The 24,812-nt window shown below is 41.2% G+C and overlaps 1 protein-coding gene across 6 annotated transcripts in view; it reads right to left on the bottom strand.

Moving 5' to 3' along the window:
- The window catches only part of LOC136672315 (polyamine-modulated factor 1-binding protein 1), a 188,224-nt gene that overhangs the window by 49,192 nt on the left and 114,220 nt on the right, over window positions 1–24,812 (bottom strand). The window lies entirely within an intron of this gene.

The raw sequence follows: 24,812 nt of genomic DNA on the forward strand, positions 1-24,812 counted from the left end.
CCTTTTAGCCAAAAGCAGATGCTGACCAGACCTCCGTAATCTCCCTGCTCCTACAGCCTCTTCTCTTAAAGGGTGACCATGGAATATTTGTACCTTAAAATTACAGCTTCAATATTGTTGTGATGCTTCACTGACCTGTGCTTGGGAGAAAAGGGCCTCTGTCTTTGCTACTCTAGGCCTAGCACTGCAGAAACTGCCCTGTGTAACTTTTGGAGGAGGGTAGGAAATCCCCCCCACACACACACACAATCTCCACTGATTTCAGGACAGTGCTGTAAAAACAAATTACACTAGGAGGAGCTTAAGGATGTTCCTTTAATGTAACTATTATAACACTATCATATGTTTTTAAAAAGGCTTTAAAAACTGTACATTTACAGGAAAAGCAAAAATGGTCTTAAATTTTAAAGTAGATTGAAGACGTTTTATCCCATCATTCTGAGTCACCTATTGTGAAATTTTCACACAGAGCAGTGGATGTAGATGAAAATAAATATGTAAAAAGGTGAAGATAAATGGTCTTCTTTGAACAGTGCTAAAAGCGCGGTTTGAATTTGCAAATCAAATTTTTATATGCCACTTTATACCTAGTCATTCAGCTTCCTGCTGCTATAGGTATTCCTAGCCTAACTTTCTGAAGCTAAGCTCTGTGTGTGTGTGTGTGTGTGTGTGTGTGTGTGCGCGTGTGGTAGATGAGCACATTGCAGTGTGTGCTCCGTGTGCATTTATCAGCAGCTTGCTGACAGGCCTGTGCAAGGCGAGCCAGGCCTGGGCGGCCTCTGCTGACTCTTAATGACGCCTGCACACTCTTTAATGAGGAAGAGAGGCCAGCCTGGGTGACTGAGAGCAGAGGAGAGCCAGAGGCTGACCAAGCCAAACCCACAAAGAGCACCCTGATGCCAGTGGATCCCAACCTTGGACCTGCCTACACCTTTACTGCATACGTTTGTGGTTTTTCATGCTGTAACCTCTTATGATTATGAAATTTAACTCACATTTAATTGGCATATAAAAGAAGGTTGTGCACCTAACCCCACCACCACCACCCACACACACACACACATTTTTGGCCTCTACTCAACAAAAGGCAGCAAATATTCTAATGTGAAAAATAATTGAACATAGCTAAAATAAGTAGATATCAGATAATATTGTGACATGGGTCCCGCTCCGGGTGACTGTCTGTGAGGAGTTTGGAGTGTTCTCCACGTGTCCGCTTGGGTTTCCTCCCACAGTCCAAAAACATACGTTGGTAGGTGGATTGGCGACTCAAAAAAGTGTCTGTAGCTGTGTGTGTGTGAGTGAATGTGTGAGTGTGTGTTGCCCTGTGAAGGACTGGTGCCCCCTCCAGGGTGTATTCCTGCCTTGCGCCCAATGATTCCAGGTAGGCTCTGGACCCACCGCAACCGTGAACTGGATAAACGCTTACAGATAATGAATGAATGAATGAATGAATAATATTATGACATTTGAAACAAATCTAATAACACCATATAAAAAAAAAAATAAAATAAAATAAAAGAACTTCCAGGGCTGATATGAGTGTCAGAGCAGACAATAAAAATACAAAATACAAAATAAACATTAGTAATTTGGTCAAATTAAATTAGATTGAACCCATATATATATATATATATATATATATATATATATATATATATATATATATATATATATATATATATATATATATATATTATTAGTCTGTTCAAAGTTTGCCAACAAGTTACAGACAACAGACAAATAAAAATCTGCTACAATATACTTCTCTTAATATTTAATAGATTAAGCAAAATAATTATTATTTAAATTAAACTCTATACATTAAAAGAACACCAGGTAGGATTTTGGTATTGTGCTCTTGGACCTCCTCCTAGTGTAATTCATTTTTACAGCACTCTACTGAAATCAGTGGGGGCAGGGAGGGAGGAGGTGGCTTCCTACCCTCCTCCAAAATTGCATAGTGCAGTTTCTGCAGTGCTGAGTCCAGGGTAGCAATGACTGAGGCCCTGTTCTCCCAAATACAGGTCAGTGAAACATCACAATGATTCTGAAGCTGTTTATTGTAAAACAGTATACAAGGGAGAGTCTAGAGAGTGGGAGGTAAAACGTGATCATCATCATCATCTTTTATGCCAATTCCATGTAGAAATGTTAGGCGAGCAGCATGCACACCCATGCATTGCATGTGTACTTAGAAAAATTGCAGTCCACAATCCCCGTACTGGAGTAACATATCGCCTATCACTTCATCAGGACAGAGGCTGAGAATCATTGCCCAAAACCAACTACCTACTGTTGCAGACTATGTTCCGGTATGGCTCAGCACTGCCTACTATGATCCAACATGAAAGGCTGGACTTGTCTGGCTATTCAGTTCCTTCCCAGATCTTCACCTGCAGCCAGTCAGCTACTGACCTTCACTGAGCTCCACTGCCGCCGCCGCCGCCTGTTCCCTCTCTCCATCGGCGTTACGGGAAAAAAAGAGGGGTAAAAATAACAGGAACAAGTTGTCGGAAATGAAATTTCAATTCATCCAGTCCCTTTATACACTAGTGCAGGGAGCTCGGCGAGGAGAGGGGAGGGGATCAATAGTGTTTAGACAGCGGAGCAGATTTTCTAAGCGCTGGATCAATAGGAAAGAGAGAGGGAAAAATACCCCGGCTTTTCTTTGGGTGTTGTAGTAAATACGAACAAATCAGTGGCCTTAGGCTAAATGGATTGACCAGCTGTTTCCGAGTCCTGTGCTGTAAATAAAGATCTATTGGGAAGGCTCTGACGGAGACCCAGAGGGGCTAGAGGTGTAGAGAGACTGCCACCGTATCCAAGCCTCTCTCTCACGCTTAAAAACACCCCCAAAAACACACATGCTCAAACACACCTGCACACAGTGCCACGTGTGAGAGACAGCAACGAATCTGGGGAACCAGCAACAGTTACCTTCAGCTCCAATAGCCCAGTTCATCCCTGCGTGCAAAGGGTTGTAGTCCCCGCTAGTAATTGAGTGATTTCCACTACTTTAAGCTGTACCCACCACTGTGTGCACATGTCTTTTTTTAATAGCATGGGATGCTCTGAAGCAGCTGCAAATGAGTCAACAAACACAATGCCAAGTGTCCAGTACTCAGAAGAGTAGAAACTGTTCCTCTTGGGCAAGCAGAGTTTTAGAAACTTTTGGCCAGCTGAACTATTAACAGAAACAGCAAGTACTTTCAATATAACAGAACTCCTATCATATGACTCACATCTGAACATTAGCACACGGTGCAGGTGATCTTTAAAGGTTTTAATAAGCCTTTTTTGCCCCTTTAATAGACTTTTTAGGCTGTAAAGCACATTTCATTTCATTGTGAGTATTCACAGCCGGGTAACTCCAGCACCGCCTTCCCCATCACTGCTTTTAAGTCTTTTCTGTTCTTTTTGTTTTCAAAGAAATCTGCAATAATGTTTATTTAATATTCATGTGAAGATCCTTGTGAGTTCCAAATCCTTTCAGACCCATTTGAGCATCTACAATCCTCTGGATATTTAGTGTATTTAATATTTAATAATTGACTAAACAAAACCTGGGTCTCAGCTTCTACTTTGCACAGGACTGAATTGTATAGTGTGTCCTTGCCTTTCACCCAGTGATTTTTGGGTAGGCTCTGGATCTTCTGAAAGCCTGAATAGGATGTGGCGGTTTGAGAAAGTTCCCTTTCTTGCCCAACTTTGACATAACTGTATGGGTCTTCACCCAGACACCTACTCGTGATTCTAATGATCCTGCACCTTCAGGGCCCCACTCCGGCATCTGCAGAACCATTATCAATAAAGTGAAATAAAAGTACACACTTAAAACGATGGTTCTCCAAGGCCTCTTTAGTAAAAAAAAATTAAAATAAAAAATAAGTGGTTTTATATTGAACCCTGAACACTTGAAGAACCTTCAGGGTTCCTCAGATTGAGGGAAATGTGCTATAGATGGTTCTATATAGAACCTTTAATAAAAGGGTTCCTCTATTGTTACAATGTCAAGCTTGTTATAGTAAAAGAACTGCTTTAGGTGCCATATATGTGGCATATGCACATTCTTCATCAATATGAAGAATTCTTTCATGATGCAAAACCTTGCAGTAGCATCTTCCTGGTCACCTCTGTACTGCAACTGAAGTGCAGTGATTGAAGATGGTAATTATTACAAGATTCCCGGTCAGCCATTTGTACAATTTTTTTTTTTTTGTCCAATATTGGGGACCCACTCTAAGGAGTATAAACTGGTTCATTCAGGGATTTAAAAAGGGATTGTTCATCTCACCTGAAAAAACAAACAAACAAACAAACAACTAAGAAATCACCTTCATATATACCATGTGCTACTTTTACAGTGGCTAAATGACTTACTGCTATTTTAATTACTGGCAGTCTAGTCAGAGAAAGCTGGAGCCTAGTGAGCATGATGTATGGAGGCAGTCAAAGGCCTTAGCCAAAACAAAAACACCTCGCTCGGGCCAAAACAATAAAGAGCAGCGCTGACTCGCTCCAAAGGAAAACATTCATCAATAAAAGGCAGAGAAATATGGAAATAAAAGTGTGGGCTCCATTACTGGAGTGCTCAGCAGGACAGAGTGGCAGCTTTGTCCATGTTTGGTGAGGGTGACAGGGCTTGAGAAAGTGCTGACCTCTGCAGTGGTCACCCCAGCTCAAGAACCCATCCGTTACACACACAGAAAAGTGATTTATAATTGCCACCATTCTGACAATCTGTCACAGAGGATGGCAATGGCATGAAAAGACCACTGTGTGACTGGACAGAAAGACCGTGTTTGACTAACATTCTTGTCCAGAAAAGTGCAATTTCTCAAACTTACAGACACTCACACCCAGAGATACACAGTGTAGAGTGCTGTAGTGGTGTACACAAATTACACAATATTCATAATTGGTTTGTTCCATTTGTTCCAATGGCATTCGATTGTACTACAAGCAGGTTCTCAATGTGTTACTCAATTCAGCAGAACAATAGCATCAATGCTGCAGACCACAGTGGGACCTGAGTAATGCCTTGGAAGGCTTTAGGCTCTATTTCTTTCTCAATTACATAAACATTTTACTTTTTTTCTTCTTGAAACATGTAAAAATAAAAAAAATAAATCTAAACATACCACAGAAACTAACCCTGGGGGATGTCCATAAAATCACCACAGCTCAACTGAACCTGAATGCCCTCTCTGGGACAACAGCATAACAGCACTGTCCTTCTTTACTAAAAAGAATGGGACAAAAACACACACAAAGGTAAAGGCAGACAATGGCTATAAAGACATTGCTATAACCTCCAAGCCACTGCTCCCCATTCCATGTCAAAAAATAGCATCCTGCTACAAACAACAACCCCACCCATGCCTGTCATATACAAACTATGAATGCCAACCTCGTTTGCACAAACTGCTATTAAATATTTACACCACTTCCAGTTAATTCAAGCTTTTCCTGAACCCTTTACTATTTCTTGTGTGGTATTAGGATTGTTTTGAAATATTAAAACTGTTTGTCTCAACAAACAGCAAAGCACCATGCTCTTCCCCCTACCGGCTTTACTGAAACCCATATCCCCCCCCAGACAAGAGCCTGGAGAAAGGGTCCACACCAAAGCTCTAGCATGGTGAGTCGGCCCCTCCTGAGACGTCAAAGCCTAAGTGAAGTTGACTGATTACGGTGTCAGGCTTCTTTCAGTGCACCTGCTCCTGGGCTCTGTTTGATGCCAGGTGTCAAAAAAGCAAGCCTTCTCTCGCTGTCTCCTCTCTAAAAACCTGCACCTTCTCTTTAGTTAGTTCCATGTTTTATTCATGAGAGGGAATTTTTGGCTTCGATTTAGATTCATGGAAACTCCCGCAGCAGGACTATTACTCATGAGAAGTAATTCCAGAGTCAGGGTCTAATTAATTTGCCAAGATTAGAACCAAACTACTCTTTATTCCCTCCCCCAGCAGGTTGCAGGGTGGAAAAGTATACTTTTCTATAGGGGACTTACTTTGAAACTAAGCTAGACTCAGTGTTGTGTTGTACTGCTTTAATCAATATCACAACATGTCTATCATATGTCATAGTTTCTAATGATAGTCAAGGTATTGTATTCAAGTTAATGAAGGTAATGAACTCATATTTTAAATACTGCTTCAAATATCAATGTTCAATGCTCAAGTTCATGTCATATCAACCAGACAATACTTGTTTTCTCTGAACTGTTTAGTGCATTGGTAAAAGATCTCTGCTATGTATTTGGTATTTATGTAGTTATGTGCTTTAAACTGTTCTTTTGAAATAACTTGAAGTACCTTGCAAATGGAATACACTAATATTTTAAGACCGAAGGAAGTTATTTCAGCTGTTAATCTACTTTTCTAATAACCTTATACATCTTTTACACAGTGATAGATAATTACGTAGCCCTTAGCAATGTCTTGCACATACTACAATGTATTATTTGCGAAAAAAATATGCATTTGCCATAACCCCATTAGTGCGGGAATTTAAATCAGGTAAAGGGACCATCATCAAAGTCTTACATCTGGGTCCACATTTAAAACATCGGTTTTAAAGTCACTCGCATTCAACAAAATAATAATAAAAAGATTATTCATTTCACTTGTGTCCTGAATGAGCTCCTGTCCTTACCTTGAAAAAAAATCAGTGTATCTAAGAAGTAAAGAAGTTTAATGCTTCATTTATTTATAGTGATAGAAAGCATCACAGCTCTCAGAAATCTTCCATTCAACTTGCTGATACTATGACTATGGCCAAACTGGGTATGCCCATGCATTAATTTTTTCTGATGACTTAGGCAAATGAGTTAAAGAAACACTGGCCAACATCTCAGAATGTCTTGATCATCAGTGTAAACACAATGAAAAAGTTTTGATCATTAAATACAGCTATATAATCTATGTTTTGGGACTAATAATGGCTCAGATAACTCCAATAAGGTTTAATAAACAGACAGGGACCTGGCCTGGACACTTGGTTCTAATGCACAACTCTGGGCACTCTAGCAGGCGCCAGCCTCGGGCTATTCTCTAAGTGGTCTTTACTCTCAGAACCCATTTGGCCTCTAGAGGGCCCAGATGAGTGGTGGAGGGGAACGGTGTGTGGAGGGGCTGGGGCTAGCGGTCCCACACAAGCCTCTGAATAATATATCCATACATCATCAAGGCCGTGTCAGAGGGTGATTCACGGCAGAGGACTAGCCCAAACCACTGTGGTATTAGCTTTAATAATGCAGGCTGGGGTTAGGCGCTTACTCTTTCCTGACAAATATGGGCAAATCAATTAATTCCACTGACATTCTCCCCCCTCAAAGCATGCAATATAAATTCCATGTGGCCCTAGTCCTCTTGTTTTTGTTTTGTTTTTTTTCCTTTGTTGTTGTTTTTCAAAATGGAGGGCAAACGCATGAGTCAAGTCCCTCCTTTCGAGCTCTAATTTCTGAAACACTCAACAAGCGACCGCATTTATTATCGCTGTAAACTTCATCTTTAAAAGGTTATAGGGCCTCTGAAGCAGAGCAGAAGGAGAAACCAGTCCATGCAAGGTTTCCATTAACCGCATGTTCTGTTTACATTAATGTTCTTCTGCGTTATAACCACTAAAATAAATGGCCAAAGGCATCAATCCTCAAGCTGGACAGACCCACACAGCATGGCTCCAAGGGCAAAGGATACTTAAGATTCAGAAAAGCAATTCTCTCCTGTCCCCCTTTTGTGGGGAAAATGGAGGCCAAGAATAAGAGAACAGTGACCCAATTAAAAGAGCGTAAAGGGTTCATGGTGCAGGTGGTGGTAACCGCACTAATGATGAGGCCGCTGAAACTCTGGAGCATTCCGTCATAAGTGTAATGAAATGCATCTCGCTTCTGCTCCAGCCTCCACCCCCCACCACACACACGTCTCTTGTCTGTCAGTGTGCAGTTCATAAATATTGTCTTATCATTATCATCATCGCTTTTTTTGCCCTGATACGCTGGAAAATTCTGAGGCAATTACCAAAGTGACAGGTGAAACGGGAGCACGGCACACGCAAAATGAACGGTTGCCATGGAAACCAGGCCAGATAAGCAGCATGCGTGTGCTGGTCACGTGACCCCCTCGGAGATGGGGGAAGCTTAAATGTAGAGCCTGAGGACTTGCTGTCACCTCGGTCACCTGGCTGAATTTATTTCCTATTTCTGTCCAAAGGTCAGTCAGCATCATATGTGTGTGTGTGTGTGGGCTGTGGTAAGCTACCCGCCCCCCCACCCCAAAGAACTGGGCAGTGTAAACAGGTACAGGGCCAATGGCAGAAAGAAAGAGGAAGAGAATTTCCTCATTATCAGCCAGATTTACAACCTACAGGAATAATCTGCATCTTAAACACCTAAAACAACAAACACAGCCATTAATCCAGCAGAGTGCACAGAATGGTGTAAATCAGTGGAGGAACAGAGATACACCCCCCCCCCCCGTGTGCACATAAACAGATACACACTCATGTTTCAGTTCAAGATACTAATGAGCACACCAACAAAAGTCTGTGCCCAGATGTTTAATATGCTTTTTACTTCACCAAAACATACACTTCTACAAACTTTAAAGAGGAAAATAACACTCTCCTTGGAAGTAAAGTTTCTTACCATCTTTCAGAAAAAGGCCTTACAACTTCAATTATAATCTGGCAAAAAAAAAAAAAAATCTAATTTACATATTATTCCCCTTAACTGAAATCCAGTCAATGAGCCTAGTCAGTTTTGTGTCTACTTCTTTAGTTGTGCAATGGAGCTAGGACATTAACACAGTAGGAATATATAACCATCAGTCACCGCTGTACAATGGGCCTCAAACATGTACCAATGCTGGCAATTCCTGAATTCATAATCAGCAAAAGGCATGGCTTGGTACCCTTCCAGTGACCCCTATTTTCACTGACTTTATACACCTTTTCAAGACTCAAGGCTTTCGGTTATAGCTACATTCTGAGAAAGACAAATACTCACCTGCCTCTTGGGACAGTGAATAACGTTATACAATTGGTCTTTACCACCGTTGTCCGTACCATTGCTTCGATGTTCCTTGGTGAACTAAAACATACCTGCTTTACACTTTTGTCTTCTCTTAGACTCACATAAGGGCTGTAAAACATGCTAAATTACAAATGATTACTCAATCTGCTGCATTCTCAGTGCGTCTACTTAGGTACATTTAAGTCATTATAAAGATGCAGTATGACATACAGTTATTCAAGAAAAATAAGCAAAACATACAGGCAGGAACAACATACTCCAAACATGTCCTTTGTATGTATTATACTTCTCTTATTTCAAGTTTTGGGTGAGAAAATTTTCCTTGCGATGAATAGAAACCATCCAAGTTAGCTCTTGGTTAGCAAAGTTTGGATTAAATTCCTAATGCCATAGGACCTCTACCAACACAAATAAAATATTTAATTGTTTATTTATTTATCATCTTAATGAGTTTTGATATTCATGGCCTGAATTAAAAGCCTAGTTCTAATAATAATAATAAATCCAGCATATATTCTAATGTTTCACATTCATTAGAGGTGATGTAAAAAGAAATCAAAAATCTTTTTTACTTACTAATTTACTTTTTTTTTTTTTTTTTTATAATTTACTTATTTATTTTTTATTTTTCCATAGCACCACTACAAATTACTGCAGGTCTATGCTGACTGCTGTTTGAAATGCAGAGAAGATACATCAGATATGCAAAGAGACAGACTCACAAGGTTCAAGTCCTGATCACAGTAAGCCATCAAGCCTTCTCTCACCGCCATTAACATTAACATGACACTTACAATGCATTAGACTTGTAGGCTGTAGATCTCAGCCACAGCACAATATGCATATATCCATTTCAAAAAGAAAGTGACAAGTTCAGTCATTGTTATTCTGTCGTTGTTTCAGAGTAACGTGACATAACAGGTGAAGAGTTAGAGAAACTGATTGATGACACAATCAGGGTTGTGACGAACAGACAGAGGTGACAGCAAAGATATTAGTTCCAAGCGTGACTCCTCCTGCTCCATCAAATTATCATTGATTAGCACTGATTTGGAAACAAATCCACGCCAATGTTGATGCTGACATGAAGAGCGAGGCTTAAAATAGCTTTATAAATATATATGTGAGACATAAAAAAAAGAAAGGAAGAAATGAATGTATAAGAGCGAGGGAGAAAAAAATTATCCTGGAGAAGCAATTACGGATCTAATCAGAGCTTTCTGCATGAAAGGTAAGGCTCTCCTATCTCGTTCCCATTTGCATCATAACACAGCGTGCAATATTAATTTCCGAGTTTACTGCTTATTGGAAGTGCAAAGTATGAAAAGCCATTAAGGCTGCAAATGGGAAGGCAATTTGCTGTCACACGGATTCGGCTCTATTAAAGAGAAAAATCTTGTTAACCATTTGGAATTAGAGTCATTTGGTGAGGAGCATTCTGCAGCAGTCCACTAAAATAAGTAATTATGGCCGGCTTCGCCTGCTCCGTCCGTCTCGCGCTCTCTTTCATTTGCGAGGGGAGAGGGAGGAGGGTGGGTGAGAGCGAGAATTGGAGGGTGTCCGGGGTGAGGAAGTGGATGCAGAGGCAATTAAAGTTGCTATCTGTTTGGCTAATGCAGGCGTGCGCACATGGACAGACATGCTCTTCAACACAGCCTGAGGGTCAGTGAGAGAAAAAGGAGGTCCAGGAAACAGTCGTCTGACCATCTTTTCCTCAGTACACTGTCTGCCAGCACAGCTTTTAATCTTCTTTTACAGACTGCAGACAACTTTGCAGCGTCTTGACCCCACCACATGGATAAAAATCTACTAAAAGTGCCACTGTAAATCTGCATGATAAAGCTTGCACTCCAAACTGTAGTTCCCATGCTTCCTTGCTTGTACTGTTTACTTTATTCAAAACATTTCAAAAGTGTAGCTTCTGGGTGAATCAGACGTCTTTACTTTGTCACCTGTATGATGCTTATCTATATTTTATATCTGCTTGTTGTTCGTACAGCCAACTTGTCTGATACTGTTTGCTTTTTTGGAAGCTTTCAGTACTTGGCTTAAACTTAAACTTATCCACAGTGTACATATATTTATCTATTCAAGCTGGCTCGTAACTCACGCACACACTCATATTTATTGAAGTGCTACGTAAGTGGTGCAACATTTTTTAACAATGACGTTGTGTGTCCTTGTTTATTCAGTTATTCATTCATTCATTATCTGTAAGGGCTTATCCAGTTCAGGGTCGCGGTGGGTCCAGAGCCTACCTGGAATCATTGGGCGCAAGGCAGGAATACACCCTGGAGGGGGCGCCAGTCCTTCACAGGGCAACACAGACACACACACATTCACTCACACACTCACAGCTATGGACACTTTTGAGTCGCCAATCCACCTACCAACATGTGTTTTTGGACTGTGGGAGGAAACCAGAGCACCCGGAGGAAACCCACGCGGACACAGGGAGAACACACCAACTCCTCACAGACAGTCACCTACCTTTTAAAAAAATTGAAATCACTCTCAATAATATAAAATTGTATCTAGTTAGAAGTATTTAATATGCATATAAATTCTGACTTGTAAGAAATTGATTTTGATGCAACCAAAAATACAAAATAAAAAAAACCAACAACAACCCCCCCCCCCAAAAAAAAAACAAACAAACATATTTTTTACATAATAAGGACTGAAATATTTTGAGCAAATGTACAAACTTTTTTTGTTGTTTTTTTCCTGACAGTGACAAACAATGTGAGAGGCAGAGAATGTGACAGAGTAGAGACAAGAGCGAGAGAGAGAGGTAAATGACACCGAGAAGTAGAAAGGCAGAAAGACAAAGTGAGAATACAGTAAGAGACAGTGTCAGAAGGAGAGAGAGAGAGAGAGAGAGAGAGAGAGAAAGGATTTATGGGGGCTCCGTTGCTAAGGTGGAGGGAGATGTTTTATGGTGGGACCTGCAGGGCCTATTAAGGCGGCGTGTGGCTCTTGGAGCTGACCGCAGGTATCGATCGGCCGCACCGGGCTGGGCCGGGCCTTCCTAGTTAAAACCCTGCGTATGTGTGTAGGGAAATGAATACGGGGCCTTGGTGTGCAATGATCTGTGTGTGAATGGAATGAGGAGGCCAAGGAGACAAAGAGGAAGAGGAGTTAAATCATCCTTCAGCCACGCTTAGCTGCTTAATGTGGGTTCTGTTTCCTTAAAGAAGGAAATTAAAGGGCGGAGAGAGGGAGCGCAAGCAAGCAAGAACAAGAGAGTGAGAGAGAGAGAGAGATGTTTGGAAAGTAAGTGAATTATAATAAGTGCATTTGGCTGGAAGTAATTCATAGTAAAGGCAGGAAGCAACTTGATAATACGGTACCAGTAATACACTGGTTTAAACACAGCTAAAAATACAGTTTTATGGTAAATATATAGTGTGTGTATGCACTGACATAAAGGCTACTTGCACAGTTTATATGGGCATGCCAATAAAGCTTCATGTTGAGCTGAGCAGAACAAAAGAGAGTTCGATCTGTAGTCCAAGACATTACAAGTGTCCTCACTCTCACCCACTGGCTAGAATGGCCGATGCAGTCTCCATCACTCAGTATAATTCTAGCAAATGCTGGTGTCCGGTTGTTAATATAACAGATGTGAGCAGTTAGTGTTCACTTTCAGGTATACAGAGCTCCTATCATGAGTTAGTGGCACTTCCAAATATTGACTTCACATGTTTCAGAGGATGCTCATGACACTCACTATGAAACAGAAGTTGGAGCGCCTTATATTTACCTCCAGTATTTGGGAGATTGACTTGAAAGGAGATGTCTCTTGTCAACAGGCAAAAACGATGCAATAATGTTACATGCTTTGCATGTTCGGTTAATGTTGACATAATTCATTCCTTAGTGCACAAGCAAAGGACTATATCCCAAACAGATACATAGCAATACAGGAAACTTTACAGATGTGCAAATCATTCATTCCTTGCAAACGAGACTGCTTCCAATTACAGAGGACACCATTTTAAACATTGTTCTTTGCTGAATACAGTATTCGAATATCTCCTAGACACAGACAATGCACACTTCAGACTAACTGCAGGACAACAGCATAAAATTACAGACAGAGGACATATCATCAATCTCAGCTGGAGAAAACACGAGAAAGAAAGAGCAGGAGGGAGAGAGACAGTAGTACAAGAGAGAAAAAAGAGAGCAGCCATCATGCATAAAGATGTCTTGTCTGGCTCAGCAGCCCCAAAATCCTCCCACTGAAGCAGCCCATGACTAGGCAAAACAGCTGAGTTGAGAGAGGAGCTTTTCAAACAGTCCCCCAGGAAAGTGTAGCGTGCTATGGGATAGAGAAGGGTGGGGGTTTACTAAACCATTACTAAACTGGGGTCCAAAAGAAGCCTTGTCAGAGCATGACCTGCCCCCCCATCACCACCAATGACCACACAAGCACCACTCCTTTGGCCTTCTCTCATTACCACACACCTCTCCCATCATTAAGACGTTTCAAGTAAGATTAATTGAAAGACAGATTAAAAATAAATTAAGAAAAATGCATGGGGAGAACGTGGACACGCACTTCATAAATCACGGCACGAAAGGCAAGGAGCCGGCTCCCTATAATTAACTGCAGACTATTTATTTTATCCTGACGGTATAAATTAGAATTCAGACGCGCTGATTATATTAGGGGTGTCTGTCATGCGGAACTGCTGCAGGATGTGCAGAATATTTTAAGGATACAAAGAGGCATAGAGAGAGAGAGAGAGAGAGAGAGAGTGGAAGAAAAAGGGAGGGGGAGAGACAAGGAGAGGGGGCAAAGCAAGGGGAGCTGAAGCAGGAGGGCAAAAAATACACAACACACAACAAGGAAGCATGAGAAAGTGTATCTCCATAAATGAACATGATGCACTATGCCTTCAATTAAGAAACAAACATCTACTCTAAGTGTTTTGCTGCTGATATTTGTAATTTTTTCAAATTTTTGTTTTTAATTAATCTCACATATCGCTTTTCCACCAACAAGAACCTGGAACAGTCCCAGGTTGTGAACTAAATTTGGAACCGTTTGGCCCATTTCCTCCGACACAAACTGGTTTGTGAATCAGAACAATTAGTTCCCAGCACAGTAGGTTCTTCAGTGTGAACCGTGGCTGAATAACAGGAAATAAGACAGGAACACACTCTGTTTGTGTGTGTTTCTGGGGCTGTGTGTGGCACGACACCATGCGTGATGGCCAGAGCCTTGGCTTGGCGTTGGTTAGTTCGCAAGCTCAGCAGGACGGCTCTGAACTCGGCAACATTTACACATTTATTATATCTCACAGAGAGAAGAGGACTGCAGAATGTGTGTCTTTGTGGTGAGGAAACGTTTTGTGGCGTTAGTGTGTTTATAAAACGCCATAAAAGTGCGCACAGCCACATTATCCTTCACGTGTTTTACTTTAACCAGTTACATTGAATAAATGAGTAACTGTAATTTTTAAAGCCAACAAAATCGTCTTTGTTCTTTGGTCGTAGTATTTATTTTTAAATAAAATGAAGAAGAAATGCCAGTGTTATATATATATATATATATATATATATTATATATTACTTATGTATTATATATATTATATATATATACTTATATATTATACTTATACATATATACATGTATATACATATATAATTATACATATATTATGTATTATATGTATTATATATATATACTTTGTGCTTTGTGATTATTTTTCATATTTCCAACAGATATCTAAATAGAAACTATGCACTTTATTGTTCAACACACTTCTCTCATGCTGCTCAAAAACAGTCGGCCAGTTTATATTTATATTATATTATTATACTTATATTCACCTTGTTAGTGTTGTGTGTTCAACATTTGCTTTGGAATATCATATTGAATAAGTATTTATTAAAATGATATCACCACGGTCCAAAGAAAAACATGTATTTTTCTATTTTTGTTTTACATCATTTGAACATAACTGCTGTCCTTCACATTGTGTGAAAATTTCATAATGAACGGACCAATAGAAACGCTCCAAAATCACTTGACTGAAAATTAAGAAGTGCTTTTTTATCTTCTCCTTTAAAGTTACCATTTTGGAGATACATGTTTTTGGACAGTGACAACATATTAATACTCCACATCTGTTATAAATGCATGTAAACAGTTAAACGGTGAGAACCATAGAGCTAGAGTGTGTGTTTTGGAGTAGAGAATGACTGAAATATACTGGATGGGAGCAGGACTCGAAAGTACTGCTGTGTTTGTTGGTTAATCTCAGTGTGTGCCAGCCGGCTCTCGCGCTGGAGTGGTGGCCATACACTGCCTCCTCGTGGGCGCAGTGCCCAGGCTGGCACAGGGCCAGGCCCTCTCTACCACACTGCACTAACACACATTCTACAAACAGCACACACGGAGAGCCCAGCGTCTGTCCCACACACAGCAACAGGAGCCCGCTTCTGGAGAGACACAAAACACAAACAAAGAGAGGCAAGCCAGGAATAAGCTCATCAATGTGGCGTGGAGGTCATGCAGTTACTCCATGAGTAGAACGGGAGCTGAATGTACTACAGAAACAACTCGAATGTACTTCTAGAGGAGACCTATGACAAAGTGAAAAACAGAACCAAGAACTAGCAGTGATTTGAACTGAGAGTGCAAGCTTTAAAACAATGCTGGACAAAGGCAGTGCACTGGCCTAGTGCTGGCTTAAGTGTGATGCTATTCTCAAGTGAATGCGAGGAAAAGGGCAGTCACTTAAATGTGTGTGAGTGCTGCTGTCCCCACGGCCTCACAAAGAAATATGAGTCTCTGTGGAGGAGAGGCGCTAGACAAGAAGAGGCTACAACACACATACACACACCCATACTCTTACATTTACTTTACTGGCTGCAGAGTTATGCTGGGTGGAAACACAGCCTAGTGATCTTATGGGGTGTTCGATGGACTTTTTCTCTTCTCTGTTTCTCTCTCTCTCTCTCTCTCTCTCTCTCTCTCTCTCTCCTGACATAAACATATATATTCAATGGCTTTTGGGTGTCTCTGGAAAGCCCATGTGTCCAGCTGCTCCAGTTTAAGGACTGGAGGTACAGGCGGCATAAAACGTGCAGTCACCCAATGAGACAAAGCACACTGAAGCCAGAACAAACCACAACACTAAATCCTGCTTTAGTCGAAGGTGATCACCTTCCATAACCTTTCGGTCCATCTGCTGAAAAAGAGTGATACAACATCTGTATGCTGTATCTGCAATGTTGCTGTCAAATCAAAACCTCATAAACTTCCTGATAACAGCATCTGCTTTTTATAGTTCACAATGGATAAACCAGAAGAAATGGTTCAAAATTTCTTTAAAAGAGGAGTAAAGCCTGTTTACATTAAAGAAACAGAGCAGCCTTTTTTTTGTTCAGCCTAATCTCCACCTGCTGCATGTGCAGCAACAATCAATTACCACCAACAACCATCCCTGTGCATTCCGATGTCATCTGTAAAATAACGTAAAACTTAGCTCAAAACTTATCCAATACACGGCTTTCCATATGTGTGCTGTGAACCAACAAGTCTTCTGTTTTCAGGGGAATAATGTTGACTGTATACCACAGATGTGTTTTATAGATAGAAGAGCTTGTTAAAACACTGGATAGACAAATGAGCTCTCCCATGATTTAGGACTTCAGGGGGTGAAACGAAGGCCTATTGTGTCAGAATAATAACTGACAGAAATACTAACTGAGAATGGAATAAACCAATCACTGTTTGATTTCCAGTATGTCTTTTGTATGTCAATGAAATGCCACTGAAAAAGTAAAACGTATTTGAATAGGTCTGTTACTTCAAATAAGACCAGGAATGTCTTTTACAACCATGACCCTGAAATGGATTAAGCAGATACGAGGATGAGATGAGATGACTTTAAAATACCTCAAATATCTGCATTTATCTAGAATAGGTGAATTCTATTCACATGAACTGCCATTAGCTTAGTGCTAAGAAAATATGACAATCCTATAAGTGCTAGCAGACATTAGTATTATTTTTTCCTCACATATTTTTTACAGGGTTACTATTTATGGCCCAAACAGGAAGAGTAGAGTTAATAGTCTTTGTCATGTTTATTTTTAGTATAAAATGTGCTGAGAATGAAAAGGAACAAAATGCAAACAACATCTTATTGGTCAAGATGCAGACATTTTCAGCACTAAAACCACAACACCTGGGTCAAGATTATCAATCAGTGTAAATGTGTCTGAGAAGCATCATTCAGTGGCTACAGAGTGCGTTGCGATTTCTATTCCCAATCTGCTTATTTGGAGCAAAAACCAGTCGATTAAAAGCTGAGTGCGACTTCCACTTGAGCGGAAATGAGCGGCACAAACAAATACCCTTGACAACTTTGGACAGCGACCTATTAAAAGAGCTCTCTCCATTCCCGGAGTGTTTTTGTGTGTGTGCGCTTTCCTCAAAGGAGATGCATTCTCTTCCCCTCACACGCACACATACACACACTTCCAGATGCAGGAGAGGGAATCCATCTCAGAAAGCATGACACGTCTCATGAAAGAGAAAGGAAGAGGCTGGCTGCTCTCGTCCTCGTCCTCATTCCCCCTCGCTGCTGGTGCATTAAGTCAGTCCTTCTGAAGACGGGCCGCCTTAAAACAAACCCTGCGGCTTAGATAATCAATGACAAAAACAGACACACTGGACCAAAGGCTTTTTTATGCTCCCATTTACTTCTGAGAAAGAGAGAGGGAGCAAAGAGGAAAAAAAACACACACAAAAAAAGGAAAGCACCAACTTTATCATTCGTCTTTTTTCTTTGTGCTTGGATGAGGCCTCACACAAGGAGAATGGAAGTCACAGGACAGAGAGAGAGAGAGAGGCTAATACACTTGGAGCCTGCCGTTTCATAGCCCACACAAAGCTCTGTTGCAATTTCTGGCCACCGACTAGTAAGGTGTGTATGTGTTCATGTTCGTGTCTGTATGTATGCATTCAGTTCCTCAAAGCTCAGAGCACCAAATGAAATGCAGGATGTGATGGCTCTCAGCAGGGACAATCAGCAACCAAATCAAAATCACTGCAGTTACACTACCACCAACTGACAAGAGACCCGGCCAAAGTGTGCTTTCCACAGAGTCAGGGGGAAGCTCTCACTCAAAAAGCCACCAATGAAAAAGAAATATATATTTTATGTATTGTGCAAAGAGGTACATGCAACTAGGGGTGGGCAGTGCATCAAAATATGAATTAAACAATACTGTACAAAACCACCCTTTATTTCTTTTCGAGTACAAGTGAGATATTTTTCCGCAAACATTTCTTGGAAACGGAAGGGAAAAGTCAGTAGGAACAAGTGAAAACATATAAGTTTTCTACATGAAATTGTTAAAAGATAGAAAATGAGACCCCTAAACCACTTTGCAAGACCTGGTAAAGCACCAAAACCATCCCATCAGGTCATCAACAGGTAAAGCTTACATTTATGACAGATACAAGGGACTCAAGCTCCATTTTTGTTTGAAAACCAAACATATCCAGAGATGATTTTGTTCGTCCAGCCACTATAAGACATCTCATTAATATGGGTCTGAAAGAACGTGAATCCGTTACCAAGAAATTTGCAAACTAAACAAAGATCATGAATAAAGGACTGACCACCTCAGAGCCTAGACCTCAACATCGGTTTCTTGGATCATGGGAAGCAGAGAATGAAACCAAATTCTACGTCTGAACTTTGAAAATGTGGATAAATATCCCTGTACATTTCTTCTCCAGACAAAAGCACTCCAGACACTAAAACACATTAAAAGCTACTGTGAATTCGTTTGTTAATAGTTTGAAGGACATCTACTTCATGGCCAATGTGTCTAAATATCAAATCAACCTTTGTCAGAGTACAATATAGAATTAAGATATGTAAACTCACGTTTTTAGACTAATAAACATAAAACACAATAAAACTACAGCACTCAGTTATAAAAGCTTGACAGATATGAGTTTCCGCGAAGACAACTAATGAGACACCTTCCAAAATATTTGAATGGTATATTGGCAAGTTAGTTTTAAATTGCATCAGGATGTAGTATTTCGCACTTGTATTTACTTATATACAGACATACTGTGAGCATAATCCAAATACATAGCACTATACATTCATTGCATTATATTTCTTATTGGGCCTCCTTTACAGGCAGTGAAACCGCAGGCAAATCTTACATATCTTTTTCTTATTTTGCCGACTTCAGTGGAGAGAGCTGTAGTCATAGCTCAGATTCTATTCGTCCACACGCACAGCTGGCCCCCTTTTTCCCTCCCCAAAGCCGGTGGAACACTAGTAAATCAGTCCTGCAGAAAATAAACACACACTTATTATTGCGTTGTAGGCCTGGTGCTGTAATGGATTGCGGCGGGCCGGTGTGAAAGCGCAGCGCAGCAGTGGGGTGCGGGAGCGGCGCTGAAAAATGAAAGAGGTGCGGGCCGCTGTGGAACGAACAGAGGGGGGGAGTATATGGTGCAGAAGAGTGAGGTGGGTTGGGCGGGGTGGGTGGGTGGAAAGGAACGATCATACCTACGCATTTCAGCAAGACCTACGGTGGAACAGAGAGAGCCTGCTGTAGCCTAGTCTGTTTGAGCATTACAGTTTTCCTTTGTTCAAAAACTAGCCCTGTTCTCCTGTAGTTATACAGATGGTCTGTGTGCTGCAGTGGACAGAAATACTTGGCATTGAAGAACAAGTCAAGGTGGAAAAAGAACATTTATCTATTAGAGTAATGTATATTAAATTATGTACTACCTTTTCAGCTATAAAATATATATTTTGATATCTACAACTCTTCTGACCAGCAAGCTTTGCATATTCTGTATGTAAATTCTGTATTTTACCAATTATTATTTGTGTATTCATAGTGGTGTATATCTAAATAACTCTAAATGGCTTCAAAATAACTCCAGTTGGTAAACTCAATAAATCCAATTGTTACAATTTGCATCGTTAAGCAAATCATATTTTAATGTAAATCAAATGATCAGGTTAGAGGTTCACATAAATAGAAGAACAGTATAACAGTGCTACTCTTTGGAAAGGTAGGGGGGCATAAGGACGAAAAAACAAAACAAAACAAAACACACCACCACGGCTGCAGCTGCTGTTGCTGAGGCAGTTGCTGAGTTACATTTACAGCACACACCTTGTCACAGACAAAGCAAATCATACAGCCGTCATGAGACTGACAAGCCTCTCTCTCCCTCTCTCATTCACACACCCTCCCCTTTTTCCTCCCTTACAGCCTCAGGAAGCAAGGGGAGCCTGCAGCCCTGTTGACAACCATTAGGTGTCTCTCTTTCACTGTGCATGGGCCAAGGAACCAGCTCCCGCCCACTCTGCCCCTCCTCTCCAGAGAAAGAGAGAACCAAGAGAGAGAGAGAGAGAGAGAGACAGAGAGTGAGCGCGAGAGAAAGATAGAGGGGGGGAAAAACCCTCCCCGTCCCCCACATAATATATACACCATCATTTGAAAATGGCAGCTTTTTGAAAATTCACCTTGATTATCAGACATTAAAAGTGACTTCTCCAGCGCTGAGTGTCTGGCTGGGGGGATGGCTGCAGACAGCAGAACAATGCGGCGGGGCTCCGAATCAACGCCTCGCCGGGCTGTGCAGCCAGGGAAGGGGAGGCAGCCCTTTGTTCTCTCCCACATCCAATTATTTTTAACGTGTGCCTCTTTTCACAACAACAAGAGAGAATTTAATTTTAATGCACTGTGAAAAAAAAGAAAAGGAGGGAGAAAATAAACCCTGCATCTATTCTTGAAGGTGGGTGGGGGCTGGACGAATGGTTTAAGAATTAAGAAGGACACTGGGTTCGTAGATCAAAATGGTAGAAAACTACAAACCAACCTACACACATCTTATGGCTGATGAAGTCCAGTTAGACCTTTCCATCCTTAGAAAACACCTATTGAGGCATATTGAGGCATGGCTAAATTTGGTATGCACAACAATTAGCATTTAGAGGCTGAAGATGGTTGAAACTGCAACCTAAAAACAATCCTACATCAACCCTTATGTATGTTGTCATCCTGGTAGAGCTTTCCTTCGTTGAAGACAATAGCAATGTTGTGGCATGGTCAAATTTGATGTAGTAGAGGCTCACAATAAGTCTGTAGCCAAATACAGCACTAAGCTAACCCTTATGTAGTCTACATTACTGCTAGTCTGTTGTTTCAAGGGAAAAAATGCACAACCATAGATCTAAAAGCTAAATTCCCAAGGCTTTAACCTTAGTATTACTGGAGGAGCTTAAGATGATTACATCTGCAGCCCTATGCAAAGAGTAACAGTCTAAACCAGTGGCTCCCCAACATTTCCTGTAGTAACCCCCCCACCCCCTACCATTTTTGAATATAAGAATACTTTTGAGCCCCGCCCCCCAACTCCAACAAACATACACACCTTTTACTTTTATATTTCACAAAAGAAAACAGTGGAATTGTTACAAGTGACATTTGCCTTGCTGCGCCTCACTGCAATACCTCTGTGCCCTCCCTAGAGGACGTGCCCCCCACTTTGGGAACCACTGGTCTAAACTAATGTTAATCCTCTCCATATTCAGGTACAAAAGCTATATTTTGGCATACATTAATTATGTATATGTTAGATGTAGGATTAATGGTAGTGGATCAAGATGGTTGTAACTGAAACCTGAAACATCTCTCAGTGCATATACAGTCCATATTCCTCCTAGTCCTTTACATGATAAAAAAAACAATAGCTAGATAGAGGCACAGTAACATTTAGTATGCGCACTGTGTGCATAGTAAAAAAAGCACCAGTCATAGAAAATGCAAAAAAAACAACACAAGATTCCTAATAAAATGGGTTTGGAAATAAGGCAGAGAATGAACGGCTCTTGTTGGAAGGTATGTGCCCAAATATTTTTCTAATTGGACAAGCACTTCATCTTGCTGTCAGAGAGGCAGTAAAAATGCGTGCAGTTCCCAGAAGACAGGAGCAGCTCCACGGCTGGCCTTTTATTACCGCACTGTTGTACGTCTGATATATGCTCCGACTCTAACCTTTCATCAGAGCCTCTAGATGCTCACCTAACAGCCGACGCACCGGCAAAACATTCACCTGCACCAGAAAGGCAAAGCATATAGAGCAACTCATGATGCTGTGCACAACCTCCAGTTTAACATAAAATGTACGCTGCTATGTAACATAGCCTAATGGAACCAGCGCCAAACGTGTGCAACATATCGCACTCCCAACATGGGTCCGGACTGCGCATTAGCTTATGGCTTCACATGAGCCGTAATATGGGAGTAGTAGCAGCACTCCATGCACAACCTGCAGGAGAGGTTAAATTAGAATCTGCTCTGTTCTCACCACGGCTGTAGCCATCTTAGCTGCAGCACGGCCAATTTACTCTGCAGTATGAAATGATTGTTTTTTTTCTTATCAGCACTGAGGCAGCTTCTAGAATAGTGAGAATTCACAATGAAAAGCCCTTCGTCTTTGTCCTCAGGAGCAGAAAATTCACACACACACACACATACACACGCACACACACACGCACAACCACACACTAAATTAAATCCCCAGTCCTAAGGCAGACAACTAACTGCTGGTGTGTGAGGCTTGCTCTGCGGCACGGCAAAAGCAATTCTCTGGAGATGGCGAAATTAAAGGGCAGAATCCAGTCTGTTTATGGCTAGCACGCCCGTTCTCCTCTCAATCAAATGTTTTATTAGCAATCATTCTGCACTCGCCGGACCCTAGCACTCCTTGGATGAGGGGTGGGGAGTTGTGTGGGGGGAGTATCATGTTTGGGGGGGGGGGGGTGGAGAGGTATTAGTAGCACCAGGACGCTGCTCAGGTACCCACTGCACCCCTATTACAAAGCCGTCCAGACCCAATTACCCTCACCTGGAGCTGGACTCTCCATTAACCCCCATAAGAGCTAGCCATTCTCCACAAGCACCAGAGGACAGTGGATTGTGGACTGTGCGCTGGGAAAATACATGCAGAGACAGACAGAGCCAAGGCAAAGAGCCTCCAGGATGCTGTAGCCTTTATTCTCAATAAGTAGCCTATCAAAACAATCTTGAGCTCCCAAAGCTTGTCACTATGTTTATACAACAACTGTTCATGTGCAGATGGGATTTCTATCATGCTTTATGTTCCCTAATGTTGTCTACAGCTGAGCTGTAGCTGAAGTTGGAGGAGTGTGCAGTGTGGAGGAGAGCAGGTGCCTGGGATTGGAAAGGAAGGATGCAGTAAAGAGAAGAGCCAATAGGCTTTACACTAGATGTTGGAATATTTCGGTGAGGATTGTTACATGGTGGCACTGACTTCAGAGAACATTAGTGAGGTCAGGTGCTGATGTTGGATGATCAGTTCATCAGTGACTAAAGCAAATCCAACTCATCCAAAAGGTATCACCCCAGGAAAAGGAGTTCCACTGCAGCACAGGCCAGTGCTGGAAGGTTTTATGCTCTTCTTGCTGACGTTTGGTATTGGCTATAGTATCCTTAATCCCAAGAGCAGCTGCTCCAGAGTGTTGAAAATCCCCATGCATAATGCTATATAGGCCAGGTCTAGGCTCAATCCCTTTCTGGGAAACCAAATGTGACACAGAGCTTAGGCTTAAGAACCTGATACCATCTCCATATTGTGATCTGTGTACATAAGGTTTCATAGATTTGTATTGAGTACATGTTACGTTTAAAACTAATTGAGAATTTGTCTTCAATTTCAAGTGATTGTTTTGGAATTCAATACTCTTCTTTTCGCTTTTTCTTTATGGTCACCTCTTGTGCTGTCCACGGTTTTAAATCCATCCATCCATTTCTGTAACTGCTTGATCCTTATCCTTATCAATATACATCCTGAATTAGAAATAGAATTAGAATCAGTTTATTGGCCACTGTGCTTCCACACAGAGGAATATGTTCTCCGCATTTAACACAATCCGTGCTGTGAAACACACATTTACACACACACTAGTGAACACTAGGGGGCAGTGAGCACACTGAGCAGGGTGGAAGTCCATCCCTAGTGCCATCTCACACTCACCTATGCACATCTTGCATAGCCAATTCACCTACCAGCATGTGTTTTTGGGTTGTGAACACAAGCACCTGGAGGAAACCCACACAGACACAGGGCAAACCCATGACCCCCAGGACAGTGGAACTGTGTGGCATAAGGCATAATTTACCAAGGCATAAGGGATAATGGTTATTGAGTGATAAGCTTTTTTCCTGTTCAGTGGATGCTATGATCACTCACACACACACACACACACACACACACACACACACACACATATATATATATACATAACTAGTATTATTTGTTGTTTAAGGTTGTAGCTAGACTTAGAGACATTGTTAACATATTAAATATTTAATTACACATAAATGTTTCACTTTAACTTATGCATATCCCTAACAGTTATACATTTATATCAGTGATTCTGTACCTGGGCATCATGATAGCTCATAGGTCTTGCAAAATTCCTAGGGGTAGGGAGAATGATTGTATACAAAATATACAATCGTAAGTCAATGCACAGCCCTCCCAGAGCAGTGTTGGGTAGAAGGGTTGTTTGATACCATGAGACACATTTCTACAGTGGCATGAGGCAGAAATCAAAGAGAAACCATCCCACCCAGCAAAAACTCTATTTGGCCAGCCGTCTAAACAATGCGCATACTGGATTGAAATTGAAAAGACAAAAGAAGTCTACAAGACGTCACTAGAAGGCATATATCTAAG

The sequence above is a fragment of the Hoplias malabaricus genome, chromosome 16 (genome assembly GCF_029633855.1).
Source record: "Hoplias malabaricus isolate fHopMal1 chromosome 16, fHopMal1.hap1, whole genome shotgun sequence".
In the NCBI taxonomy this organism is placed as follows: Eukaryota; Metazoa; Chordata; class Actinopteri; order Characiformes; family Erythrinidae; genus Hoplias; species Hoplias malabaricus.